Here is a 13,744-nt window from a genome sequence, read left to right as displayed (position 1 = left end):
AATGGCAGGCATGTGCAAGGGTTTGTCTGAGCTCCCTATGGGTGGCAAAATAAATGCCGCAGCCCATATGCATCTCCTGGAACCCCAATGCCCTGGGTACCTAGGTACCATATACTAGGGACTTATAAGGGGGGTTGAAATTGGTAAATGAAGTCACTAGCCTACAGTGACAAATTTAAAAGCAGAGAGAGCATAAGCACTGAGGTTCTGGTTAGCATAGCCTCAGTGACAGAGTCAAGCACTACTGACAACACACACATTAGGCCACAAACTATGAGCACTGGGGTCCTGCCTAGCAGGATCCCAGTGAGACAGGCAAAACACACTGACATATAGGTGTTTATCTTTGAGCACTGGGGTCCTGGCTAGCAGGATCCCAGTGACACAGTAAAAACACACTGACACACACTCACAAACAGGCCAAAAGTGGGGGTAACCATGCTAGAAAGAGGCTACTTTCTCACGAGGTGGTGGTCCCTGCGGCTGCACGGGGGCTGCACAGCCCTTCCTTAATTTCCACCAACAGCCCCAGGGAGATGGTGGTCCCTGGGGCTGTGTGGGGCGGCCGGTGGTCCCCTGCATATTATTTAAAGTTTGCCCCTGGGAGGTGGTGGTCCCCAGGGCTGCAGGGGAGGGGGGCACGCAGCCCCCCCTTAATTTCTATTGATAGCCCTGGGGAGGTGGCAGTCACCAGGGCTGTAAAGTAGGGTCACGCAGCCCCCGCATACTATTCCATATTAGCCCCAGGGAGGTTGCGATTCTTGGGGCTTCGGGGGGGGCCTGCATTGCCCCCCGCATATAATCAAAACAGATCCAGGAAAGTGGTGGCCTCGGAGACTCGGGGTGGGGGAGTCTGCAGGACCACACCCCTCCCCCTATTTCAATTATAGCATTTTAGCACAAGGGAGGTGCCTGGGGATGAGGAGGGGGGAAATGTGCAGAGGGGGGCTGCGTGGCCCCTGCAAAATTAGAGCATTTTGCCCTGGGGAGGGTGAAGGGAGGTGGTGATCCCCGGGGCATGAGGGCCGTGCCCCCCACATTCGATGTAATATACGCCCGGGGAGGTGGCGGTCCCTGGGCTTTAATAAGACCTAGGAGAGGGGCCCCATGTGCCTCCCCCTCCTTATTTTTGACATGCCCCACGACCTATATATATATATATATATATATATATATATATATTTGATCAATGCCAGGGATCAATCAATCAATCAATCAATCAATTAATTTATAAAGCGCGCTACTCACCCTTCAGGGTCTCAAGGCGCTGGAGGGGGTGGGAGCTACTGGTCGAATAGCCATGTCTTGAGGCGTTTTCTGAATGTCAGGAGGTCTTGTGTCTGGCGTAGTTGGAGCGGTAGGGAGTTCCAGGTCTTGGCGGCGAGGTGAGAGAAGGATCTTCCTCCGGTGGTGGTGCAGTGAATGCGGGGGACGGAGGCGAGGGCAAGGCTGGCGGAGCGGAGCTGGCGGACGGGGGTGTGGAAGGTGAGTCTGTCGTTGAGGTAGGCCGGACCTGTGTTGTGGAGGGCTTTATGTGCGTGGGTGAGTAGTCTGAAGGTAATCCTCTTCGATACAGGTAGCCAGTGTAGTTCTCTGAGGTAGGCAGAGATGTGGTTGCGGCGTGGGACGTCTAGGATGAGTCGGACGGAGGCGTTTTGGATACGTTGCAATTTCGTTTGTAGTTTGGCTGTGGTTCCTGCATAAAGTGCGTTGCCGAAGTCCAGTCGGCTGCTGACTGGGGCGTGGGTGACTGTTTTTCTGGTTTCGACAGGAATCCACTTGAAGATCTTGCGGAGCATGCGAAGGGTGTTGTAACAGGAAGAGGAGACTGTGTTGACCTGCTGAGTCATGCTGAGTGCTGAGTCAAGGATGATGCCCAGGTTCCGTACTTGGGTGGTGGGGGTGGGGGTGGCTCTGAGGGAGGTAGGCCACCAGGAGTAGTCCCAGGCGGAGGGGTTGCTGCTGAGGATGAGGACCTCTGTTTTGTCTGTGTTTAGCTTGAGGCGGCTTGATTCCATCCAGTTGGCGATGGTGTGAAGTCCCTTGTGGAGGTTGTTTCTTGCTGTTGTGGGGTTTTTCGTGAGGGAGATGGTCAGCTGGGTGTCGTCTGCGTAGGATACTATGTTGATGTGGTGGGATCGTGCGAAGTTGGAGAGGGGAGCCATGTAAACGTTGAAAAGTGTTGGGCTGAGGGAGGATCCCTGTGTGACGCCACAGATGGTTTTGGAGGATTCGGAGAGGTAGGGCGGAAGGCCGACTCTCTGGGTTCTGCCGGAGAGGAAAGAGGAGATCCAGTCGAGGGCCTTGCTGCGGATCCCGGTGTTGTGGAGGCGTGTTCGAAGGGTGTGGTGACAGACGGTGTCGAAAGCTGCAGAGAGGTCCAGGAGGATGAGCACTGCGGTTTCGCCTTTGTCGAGCATGGTCCTGATGTCATCTGTGGCAGCAATGAGTGCGGTCTCCGTGCTGTGGTTCTTGCGAAATCCGGATTGGGAGGTATTGAGCGCTTTGCTGTCTTCCAGGTAGCGGGATAGTTGGCTGTTCACGATTTTTTCAATGACCTTCGCTGGGAAGGGGAGGAGGGAGATGGGCCGGTAGTTTTTGGGGTCAAGTGCATTTTCCATCCTCTGAATGTGGTCAATGCCATAAATGGTATCTGTAGTACACTTATGGAGTGTCTGTTTCAGATTCTGCAACAGATGTCACTACAGTTTGATGCCCTTCAAAATAAGCAGCATTTAAATTTTTGGATATATGCATATACACACTGAAAAATCAAAAAGTTAAAGTATCATTATAGTTAGTTTTATTTTAATATAAGGTAAGATCTTATTTGCATACCTAATTGTAACAGTACTTTAGCTTTTGATTTTGTCAGTGAGTTTCTCCTTTATCTATCATACTCAGCTAACTGTCCCAGTGAGCACATCTTTTCGGCCATGCTCGGCAGGGGGTTGGCCACATGCTGCCACACTTCAGGTTGCCAACTCCCCACTGTGCATAGGCTTCATTCCCATTCCCCGTGCCCCCCCCCCCTTCACATGTTATATCGCCCTAAATGAAAAAGGTAGGCCCAGAGGTGGAGCCAATATTCATAGTGCCACAAAAACCAAGCTACACCCGACTGCTGAGCACCAATGAGAGCACATCGGGTCTTGGGTTGCTTATGTTCCGGTTCAGGGAGGACCAGGCCTGGCAATTCCAGCTTGACTGTTTCTCCCAGAGCAAGATCAAGATTGATTTGCATATGGCAGGTTCTAGTCTGATGTTGGCATGGTGGGCAAAAGAATGATAGATTGGAATCTTACTCCAAGATATTTCCAGTGGTTAGATGCATTGTATGCATTCCTCTCATCATCTTTAGTTTAATAAAACTTTCAGACAGGGCTAGCAGTATTGTGGTGTGTGGCCTTAGGTGTGAAAATAAGCTGCAGCACTGTACTCTTCAGTCCTTGATTCATGTTCTCCTGCAGAACCTGTCTATAGTGTTAACCTGTCTATAGTGGGCCCGATGGTGGGGAAGACAGAGACATCGACCCTGGCCTGCCGGAAGATGAGCCACAGCCTCCTGCATGACTCCACAGCACTGGATGGCTCAGACGACGAGGACGAGGACGCCTGAAGACCCAAAGGGTACACTTAAACCCTCACATGGAGGGGGCCTGGAGGGACCACTGACTTGTTGTCTCTTTTTCTCTTCACTCCAGGACCCGTAAGGCGATCAGGGAGAGTGGGATATTGATGAACACAGGTGTAGTAAATGTAAAGTGATGCGATGTATGTTTTTGATAACCACGTCCTTTTTCTTAGCAGGAAAAAGGTCAAAGGGATTGCTTGTACACATGCTGTCAAGTTCATACAACTTCCGATTAAAGAGGTCTTTGTGAAAGGTGACAATTGTCTGTATCTGAACCAAACATGAATTCCTCACAAAGGGGAAACTGTCTATAGTGTTGCAGCACTGCAGAAGATTATGCTGCCAGGCATACAACAGCTGGTGCCTTTGCTGTAATTGTTTTGTGAATATACATGAAGATTGCAATGCTAATGCACAGACTACTTTAATCAATCAATCAATCAATCAAAAAAATGTGTAGAGCGCGCTACTCACCCGTGAGGGTCTCAAGGCGCTGGGGGAGGGGAAACAGAGAGGGGGGGGGCAGGGAGGGTCACTGATCGAACAACCATGTCTTGAGGTTCTTTCTGAAGACCAGTAGGTCTTTGGTTTAGCGAAGGTCGGTGGGGAGGGAGTTTCAGGTTTTGGGGGCGAGGTAGGAGAAAGACCAGCCTCCTGTGGTGGTGCGTTGGATGCGGGGGACTGTGGCTAGGGCGAGGTCGGCTGATCGGAGGTTGCGGGTGGGAGTGTGGAAGTTCACTCTTTCATTGAGGTAGGTTGGGCCGGTGTTGTGGAGGGATTTGTGAGCGTGGATGAGGATCTTGAATGTGATTCTCTTGTCTATGGGGAGCCAGTGAAGGGTTTTGAGGTGTGGTGAGATTCGTTCGTGGCGGGGGAGGCCAAGGACGAGGTGTGCAGCTGTGTTCTGGATTCTCTGGAGTTTGCGTTTGAGTTTGAGTGTGGCATCGGCGTAGAGGGCGTTACCGTAGTCCAGTCTGCTGCTGATGAGTGCGTGGGTGACTGTCTTTCTGGTTTCTGGGGGAATCCATTTGAAGGATTTTTTTAGAGTGCGTAGTGTGTGGAAGCAGGAGGAGGTTAGAGCATTGATTTGCTGTGTCATGGAGAGGGAGGGGTCGAGGATGATGCTGAGGTTGCGTGCGTGGGTTGCAGGGTGGGTGCGGGGCCTAGGGCAGATGCCACCAGGAGTCGTCCCCTGTGGTTTTGTTGGGGCCGAAGATGATGATCTCGGTTTTGTTTGAGTTGAGCTTGAGGTGGTTAGTGGTCATCCAGTTGGCGGTGTCGAGGAGAGCGGCGTGTAGGTTGGTTTCGGCGGTGGTGGGGTTGCGGGTGAGGGAGAGGATGAGTTGGGTGTCATCTGCATAGGAGAGGATAGTGATTCCATGTGCTCGGAGGATGTTGGCTAGGGGGATCATGTAGATGTTGAAGAGTGTGGGGCTGAGGGAGGACCCTTGGGGGACTCCGCAGGTGATCTTAGTAGTGTTGGAGTGGAAGGGCGGAAGGCGGACTCTCTGGGTCCAGTCGGTGAGGAAGGAGGTGAGCCAGTCTAAGGCATGTGTGGTGGCAGACGGTGTCAAAGGCTGCGGAGAGGTCTAGGAAGATGAGTGCGACGGTCTCGCCTTTGTCAACTTTGATCCTGATGTCGTCAGTGCATGCGATGAGGGCGGTTTCTGTGCTGTGGTTCTTGCGGAACCCAGATTGTGAGGGGTCAAGAGTGTTGTTTGCTTCGAGGAAGTGGGATAGGCGGGTGTTGACTAATTTCTCTGCAACCTTGGCGGGGAAAGGGAAGAGGGAGATGGGGCGGTAGTTGGATAGGGTCTCTGGGTCGGCTTGTTTTTTTTTTAGGAGAGCGGTGATTTCCGCATGCTTTCAGGGGTCTGGGTAGGTGGTGGAGTCGAAAGAGGAGTTAATTATGTTGTAGAGTTTGGGGGCGATGGTAGGGCCAGCTTTGTTGTAGATGCGGTGTGGACAGGGGTCGGAGGGGGAGCCGGAGTGGATGGAGTTCATGGTTTTTTCTGTTTCTTCGTGTGTGGTGGGGGTCCATGTGGAGAGTGTGGTGGGGGGGTCCTGAGTGGGGGTTGGGTTGGGTGAGTGAGGGGTATGTGTAGTGGGTGCGTGTGGTATGAATCTGTTGTGGATGAAGTGGTTGGAAAGGGCGTCACATAGGGGCTGTGTGTGTGTGGGGTCTATGTTGCTGGCTTTGGGTTTGGCAAGTTCATTGATGATGGTGAAGAGTTCTTTGCTGTTTTGAGAGTTGTTGTCAAGGCGTGTCTTGTAGTGATCTCTTTTGGCGGTGCGTATGAGTTGGTGATGGGTGCAAATGGTGCGAACTACTTGTTTTTTGTGAACAAACTTTGCACTGCTTGTACGAAACTTAAAGGCCCCCCCCCCCCTGCAAAGTACCTCTAGAGGGCCTCTTCCCCATGAACATAGTCAGAGGCCTGCTGTCCGTTTACAGTGTACTGTGTTGAGGCCCCCCCCCCCCGAGATAGGGATCCACCTGGGCTCCAGGGGCTTTTGTTATGCCACTGTGCATGTGTTACTCTTTGTATGTGGGCATCTGTTTTTGTTTGTGTGGGGAGCTTGCATTGCTGCTATTTGCTTTTTTATGTGTATGTGTGTTTGTATTAGGCCTGCACTACTTCTGTCCACAGGGCACTTGTTTGCTTGTTTTCTGGTGTCTTGCTAAAGTTTGAGGGCACTTTTTCCTCATGAAAAATCGAAACGAATTGCATTTTGACTGAGAGATGTTTTACAGCATTAGGAAAGTGGGCAATTGCCCTGGGCCCCCGCACCTTCCAAGGAGCGCCCATGAGAGAGTAAACTTTATGCCTCATTGACCACTGGCTATTCATTTTTATGGGTGAGCGGAAAGCGCTCCATCCCATTCTGTAATCTCTCTTTGGGCTTGAAACCACGCCCATGCCATGTCAGTCACTTACATTGGTCCGTGGGCTTGCCTTTTAAAATCCACTTGCTTTTATTTGTGAAAGGCATGCACACGTCATGCCTTTTCGGTGTTTAGCCCACCTACACAGCACCGGTAAAGTACCAAAAACATACCAGGCTCGATGTTTTCAGCCTGGGGTCCGGACTACTTTATCTGTTTATTTTCCGCGCAATCGCGCTGCATTTTACATAGCGCGATCGCGCTGCGGCTTTTTTTTATTTACAACGGTAATAGCTCTAACTCGAAGAAATACGAGACACGTTGCATTGAAAATGCTTGTTCTCTATCTGAACCTCTGGCCCTCTGTGCCTACCTCTGACTCCGACGTTCAAATCTGTGTGATTTTAAGAATTTTTGAGGTCCCGAGCAAGGCGTATTGCAACTTTTTTTGGATGACCCTGTTAAAGTTTAACATAAAATGTAGTATTTATTCCTTACATAGCTCCCCAGGTATGCCTTGTAATTGTAACGATAGTGTTAGTCTGTTCCTTAAAGTGATAATGGAGGCTGAACAGCGGAGTCACCTGAAGGAGGTTTTCACGTCAAAAAGTTCAAGCCTAAGACCACTAGATGGCAACCGTTGCCTTTTTTAAATACTGCCACTCATACAAGTGTGAAAGAATAACCTATGTATCGAGTGAAGCAGCTCCGGGACAGGAGAAATGAAACTGGAGTGTCATGAGTTTGTTTTTAAAGGAGAGTGGATTCTTCCATTAGGGAATACCAGCTATATACAACTGTCGGTAAACGAAGGCATCGAGCGTTATTTGATGAGTATTTAAGCGAGATAGTTCTGCATAGCGCCTCGACTTCTTATCTTACCTGGTTAGGAAGGGATGATGTGACGACTGCACCTGGAATGTCATACCTTTCACATGCTTGGGGTGAGTGCTTTCTGAACTTTAATTTTCTTCGGCACCAAATTAACCGCTGGTTTTCCAATTGTTTTTTCAAATAACGATTATACATACAGGCTAGAAAGAAAAAACAAAAGAAAGGTTTGAGAGCATTCGGCCCCCTTATCAGTGCATGACATGAATGTGTCGGTAGGGCGGGATTAAAATAGTCCTGGTGAAGGTCAGAGGCCCTTGTGGTCTTTCTGATTGGCCAAAATAATGTTGGTAATTCATCAGACAGATGAGCCGTCGATGCTCAACCGACACACACAGCTTTTAGCTATATTTGAAGTGCCTATTAATAAAGGGTATATTATATCCTCGTTTTACCACCAGATTTTTCACTATTTATTTGGTTCCCTGCAGTGAACTTGTATTTCTATAAGACCTCCCAGCAATAGTTGAGTCTACAGGGGTGATATTTACCTACCAGGGTGTGGAGAATCGCGACCATAAATTGTGGGTGAGGCGTTTTCCTCAAAATCTTTAAAAAGCCCTCTAGGACCGTAGAACAGAAAACCTCCTTTTCTTGAAAAACCCTCGACATTTCTTGCATGCTTCTATGAAATCCCATTCCACGCATCCCTGGGAAATGAGCTCCAATGCTGTCTTTGGCGGGAAATACTTTTCCATGCGTTCCAGGAGAATAACCGTTGACTGACGGCACAGACACCCGGGGGCATATTATTGTTTTGCGGCAAATTTGCGTCATTTTTTTAACATAAATTTGGTGCAGAACTAACTCCATATTTACACTTTGGCGCTAGACCCGTCTAGCACCAAATTTATGGAGTTAAAGTCATTTTTTAGACCTGGAAACCTACTTTGCGTCAATAAGATGCAAAGTAGGCGTTCCTGTGCAAAAAATGACTCTATGGCCTTAGCGCCATATTTATCCCCGTGCTAAAATCACGCACGGGGGAGGAGGTGTCAAATAATGGTGGAAAGCTTGCTTTGCACCATTATTTAACGTCTGGGTCAGGGCAGGTGTTAGGGGACCTGTGGGCCTATTTCCATGGTGGAACACCATGGATTAAGCCCACAGGTGCCCTCCCCAGGCCCCAGGGACACCCCCGCACACAACAGATGGACAGCGGAAGATGGGGGACCCCATCCCAGGTAAGTATAGGTAAGTACAGGTAAGTATTTTTTTTTTTAAGTGCCACTGGGGGACCTGAAATGGGCCCCTCTACATGGCACTGGGTGCAATGGCCATGCCCAGGGGACCCTGGTCCCCTGCTCTGGCCATTGGGGTGGTGGGCATGACTACTGTCTTTTCTAAGACAGGAGTCATGCGCATCAGAAAATGACTCTAGGCAGGTTAGAGTCATTTTTTTTTACTCTAACCTGCCTAACGTCATTATTTGGTGCAAAGCCCCCTTCTTCCATACCGCCAGCCACACCCGACTAACGTCATTTGTATTGACGCTGGCCTACCCTTTGCAACGGCTTGCACCATTCCATAAATATTGTGCCCGGCTGGTGCACAGAAATTGTGCAAGCCGGTGCTAATCTTTTTGGTGCAAAACTGAGTTAGTGCAGTTTTGCACCAAAAAGTATAAATCAGGGCCCTGGACCCTACATAAATCAGTCAGCTCCCGACACCCAAATTGCTTGATGTATGGAAGGGGGGCATTCCGCCGTTAGATGGCCCACAAAAATGGCACAATGAAATCTACAAGATTTCATTGCACCATTTTGGTGTCATTTTTAACACCTACTAAAAGCAGGCGTTAAAAGGATGCATCCATTGAAATCAATGGGCCTTCTTGCACTTTGCTCCACTAGCGTCAACATTTTGACGCTAGTGGAGCAAAGCACCACAATAGCATTCAAAATTTGGACGCTATTTGCCTAACGTGCGCCATGGAGAGCTGCATTGTATATACGCCGCACCCATGGTGTTGTTAGGTGGCGATGGGGGGTCGCAAGAAATCTTGCACATCAGTACTGATGCGCCAGATTATTGTAAATCTGGGCCGGAGTTTCCTGGGAACTTGAAAGTCATTTGGCAAAGCTTTTCCAACTTTAGTCCAGCTATCTGCAAGCCTCCCTGGCTTACTCCTTGAGCTCCATGGTGCTGCTTCTTTTCCTACGGTACCTCTGTTTCACCTAGACGAGCTTTGCAATATTCATTAGAGGCTTCGCAATTTATGGGATGAAAATGATGGCTATGGGAGCCACACGTTTTTTAGAGTCATTTTCATAGGTGAATGTGGCTGTGCTAAGCTTATGCTCAGTACTAGAATCAGTTAAACAATGGTAGTCCTACAAAGATACAATCCAGGAAGTTGCTGATATACCATCTATGTTAACCCCATAGATCCCATGAATTTCCTGTGGCCTGATAACACACTGGCAGATCTTGTGATAGCGCTATGCCACGATTTTGGACCTGATTTCCAGTTTGGCGGATCAGGACTTTGTCACAAATCTGACAGGTATCCTGTCCATCTTACTACAAGCGCACTAGGATATAATGCACTTTTAATAAGGCAGACGGGATCCCTGGCACGTTTGTCACAGAATACTCATCCACAAAACTCTAACTCAGGCCCAAAGTCTTGAGTTGCAACTTTACAGGCTGAGTATCCAAGGTTTCTTGACCTGAAGATGTATACACTTCAGATTTATATCTGGATAGCTATTGTATATGGTTGTTTACAACAGCTACAGTCAGATGCTGGAGGATCTCAAAAAGAGCGTTCTCCCCTCAAAAGTTACTAAGAACTATCAGAGAAATTACATCAAAGTTACCCATTTACTTTACACCCAGATCAACCACTGGAGAAGGTCCATGTTCATTTTGGATTTATTTCAGAAAATCCATTAATATCGCTAAGGGTGTTTACCATGCATAGTGGTAAATATACTAGTTAATGCAGTAGCCCATGTATGACAATTTAGTTGTACCCTTTCACACGCATAGAGTTAATAGTCTATGCTTATCTTGGGGTGTTGTTTGGGAAAGACCACTCTTGATTGGTTTATAATTAATCCAAAAAGAAAAGTCATCTTGCTTAGCAGGCACTTTGGCCATGATTGCATTTATAGTCTATGGACTGATTGCACAGGATGTGCGACTACATGAGTTCCAATATTAGTTCCTAATGCCTGTTATATGGACTTAGTGCCTCATCACGACCTTGAAGGATGGGGTACCCCATCACAAATGTGATGGATATCCCTCCCGCTGTTTTACAAGTTCCATAGGATATAATGAAACTTGTAATACAGCGGGCGGGATATCCGTCACGTTTGTGTTGGAGTATCGCATCCGCCAAGGTCGTAATCAGGCCTTAAGTCACCTATCTACGGTCACTAACTCCAATAGCAGCTTTCAGTACTTGAACTGCAGTCACATTTCATAATTGTGCATATGGTGTATAACCCACTACTACCAGCCAGGAAGGCCCTGGAGGGCTTAAATAATCCATCCTATTTTGCTCCAATACATGTGGTATTCCCCCATCAAACCATAATACACATTATGGAGAGCTACGGAGGTGGCTCATTTCACGGCTGAAGTTGATATTAATCTTTGGTTGTGCCACCTACATTAGTAGTCCTGAAAACATGGCTCAGACCTGCCACTGCAGTGTCTGCAGGTGCAGTTTTAAACTGCCAACTTGACTTGGCAAGTGTACTGATTTGCCAGACCTAAATCTTCCCTTTTTATACATGTAAGGCACTCCTAACGTAGGCCCTAGGTAGCCCCATGGGCAGGGTGCAGTGTATGTTAAAGGTGGGACATGTACTGGTGTGCTTTACATGTCCTAACAGTGAAATAAATTTTGGTCTTGTTTGATTTAGATAAATATTACCTATTTTTTCTAAACTGGTGTGGTGTCCATTTTGTAGTATTTTCACTATATTCTGTGTGTGTTGTTACAAATACTTTACACTTCTGAGTTAAGCCTGCCTGCTCGAGCCAAGCTACCAAGGAGATGAGTGGGGGTTAACCAGGTGTGTTTCTCCTTTGCCCTGACTAGACTGAGGGTCCTTGCTTGGACAGGTGGTAACCTGACTGCCAACCAAATACCCCATTTTTAACAGTGATGGTAATAAAAGTTTTAATAGGATCAAAACAAATCTTAGTGATGCACAAATGATAAATATTGTATTTTATTGTATTATGTGGTATGGTGTTCTATTGTATTGCAGCATTTGTAAAGTACTTACTACCCCAAGGTGGAGCACTGAAGCACTTACCTTCATAGGCAGCAAGGTATGCCATATAAGTTGTGGCTGGAAGGGTGTTGTCTTTGTTTTGTGATCCTATGTGGGAAGTATTTCCATGCTATGCTTGATGACCATTGAGGTGCTGTTTTTGTGTTCTGGGATGCAGCGCTTAGCAGTGTTCTGGGATGCAGCCCTTAGCAGCGCTTTCAATACACTGGCAGCTTTGAACAGCTCTGCTGGGCCCTTTATGACATTTCTTAAGATTAAAGTCTGCCTAGCTGGTTAGCGCACTGGGCTATCCAATCAGAAATTGTGTGGCTAGTTGCCAGGCCATATCTGAGTGTCACTGGGAGGCATAAAAAAGTGCCAATAGTTTTATAGATATTTTGAACCTGCAATAGTGGACTAAATTAAAGTCCTCCGATTGACCAGCAGTGTAATAGATTTTTTCAGTTATTCCATTCCTGTTCCTTTGGTGATGCGTAGTTTATTGGCTGCACAGTACTGATAGTGGACAACCCTCATAGCAGATATTTCTTATGTGAAAATAAGAGGTATTAGTTACAATATGCTACGGACAACTGAGTGTTACGTTACTGGTATTAATGTGGGCCAGAAATATTATATGAAATTATACAACTATATAATACTCAGCCGAACCATAGGTCAGCCCTTCCTATATTACCTGCTATCTAAAGTAGTTGCTGGTTAGCCAAGTTCCAATCTGCCGATTGTAAGATGAAGATTGAGTCTGAAGGTATGACTGTATTTCCGGGTTCTGTTGTTGGTATGTAGGATGATGTAGTTGTCTTGGAAGTAGCCATGTTTTCAACTGCCTTTAGAAGTCTCTGTGCTCCGAGATGCTTTGAATGCTGGCTGGTAGCAAGTTCTAGGTCTTGGTGACTTTTACAGAGAAAGAAGTGCCTCATAGAGGTTTCCTTTGGTAAGCCTGGAGCACAGTGTATTGTTTGCATTGCTTGAATATAACTTGCAGATATAACCGTCATTTTCATTTGGAGGCGCTGTGGACAAACCAAAGTGTCTTCTACTTTGCTTTTCTAGCCATATGTAGCAGGTGGAGTCACTCACTCCAGAGGAATATACTTCTTATGACCTTACCTATTACATTACTCATAACATGGTCAGTGGCATTACTGATGACATCTCAAATGACAGTGTATGTTAAAGGTGGGACATGTACTGGTGTGTTTTACATGTCCTAACAGTGAAATACTGCTAAATTCTGTTTTCACTGTTGCAAGGCCTATCTCTCTCATAGGTTAACCTGGGGGCTGCCTTTAAATATTATTAAAGTGTAAATTCCCTTTGAGAGCAGATAGAAATATGGAGTTTGGGGTCTCTGGACTCACAATTTAAAAATACATCTTTAAGTGAAATTGTTTTTTAGATTGTGAGTTTGAAAATGCCATTTTTAGAAAGTAGGCATTTTCTTGCTTAAACTATTCTGTGACTCTGCCTGCTTGTGGATTCCCTGTCTTGGTCAGTTTGACAGTTGGGCTGTTTGTGCATCTCCTCTAGACAGTGACGCGAAGGGAGCTGTGGTGTTGCCTGCATTTCCTGATGAGCCATCTGTGCTAGAGAGGTGGGAGGAGTGGTCACTTACACCTGAATGGGCTGTGCCTGCCCTCTCACAATGCAGTCTTCAACCCACTGATGTGTGGCTGTCACCTGGCCTCGGCAAGAAGGCAGGATATTGTGAACAACAGAGACTTTTCTATGAAGTTGGGCAACTTCAAAGGCAGAAAGGGGTATAAGTAGTGGACCCAAACCCCTGAAAATTAGATCACTTCTGGATTCAAGAGGAACCTCTGCCAAGGAGAAGACCTGAGGAGAAGTGCTGCCCCTGCCTGTGACTGTACTTTGTTGGGCTATGCTGCAGTTGCTGCTTCTGCATGTGAAAGTGGACAAAGACTGGACTTTGTTGTGCATTCCTGCTTGAGAAGAATCTCCAAGGGCATGAACTGAGTTTGCCTCTTGTTTTGAAGTCTTGGGCCATCAAATAATTCCTCTGCCAGCACCTGGACTCTCTGCTGAGACTCCTGCCCTACCAAGTGGTGCCCTATC

This window comes from Pleurodeles waltl, chromosome 4_2 (assembly GCF_031143425.1).
Source record: "Pleurodeles waltl isolate 20211129_DDA chromosome 4_2, aPleWal1.hap1.20221129, whole genome shotgun sequence".
NCBI classification, from domain to species: Eukaryota; Metazoa; Chordata; class Amphibia; order Caudata; family Salamandridae; genus Pleurodeles; species Pleurodeles waltl.
Note: the sequence above shows the minus strand (reverse complement) of the source record.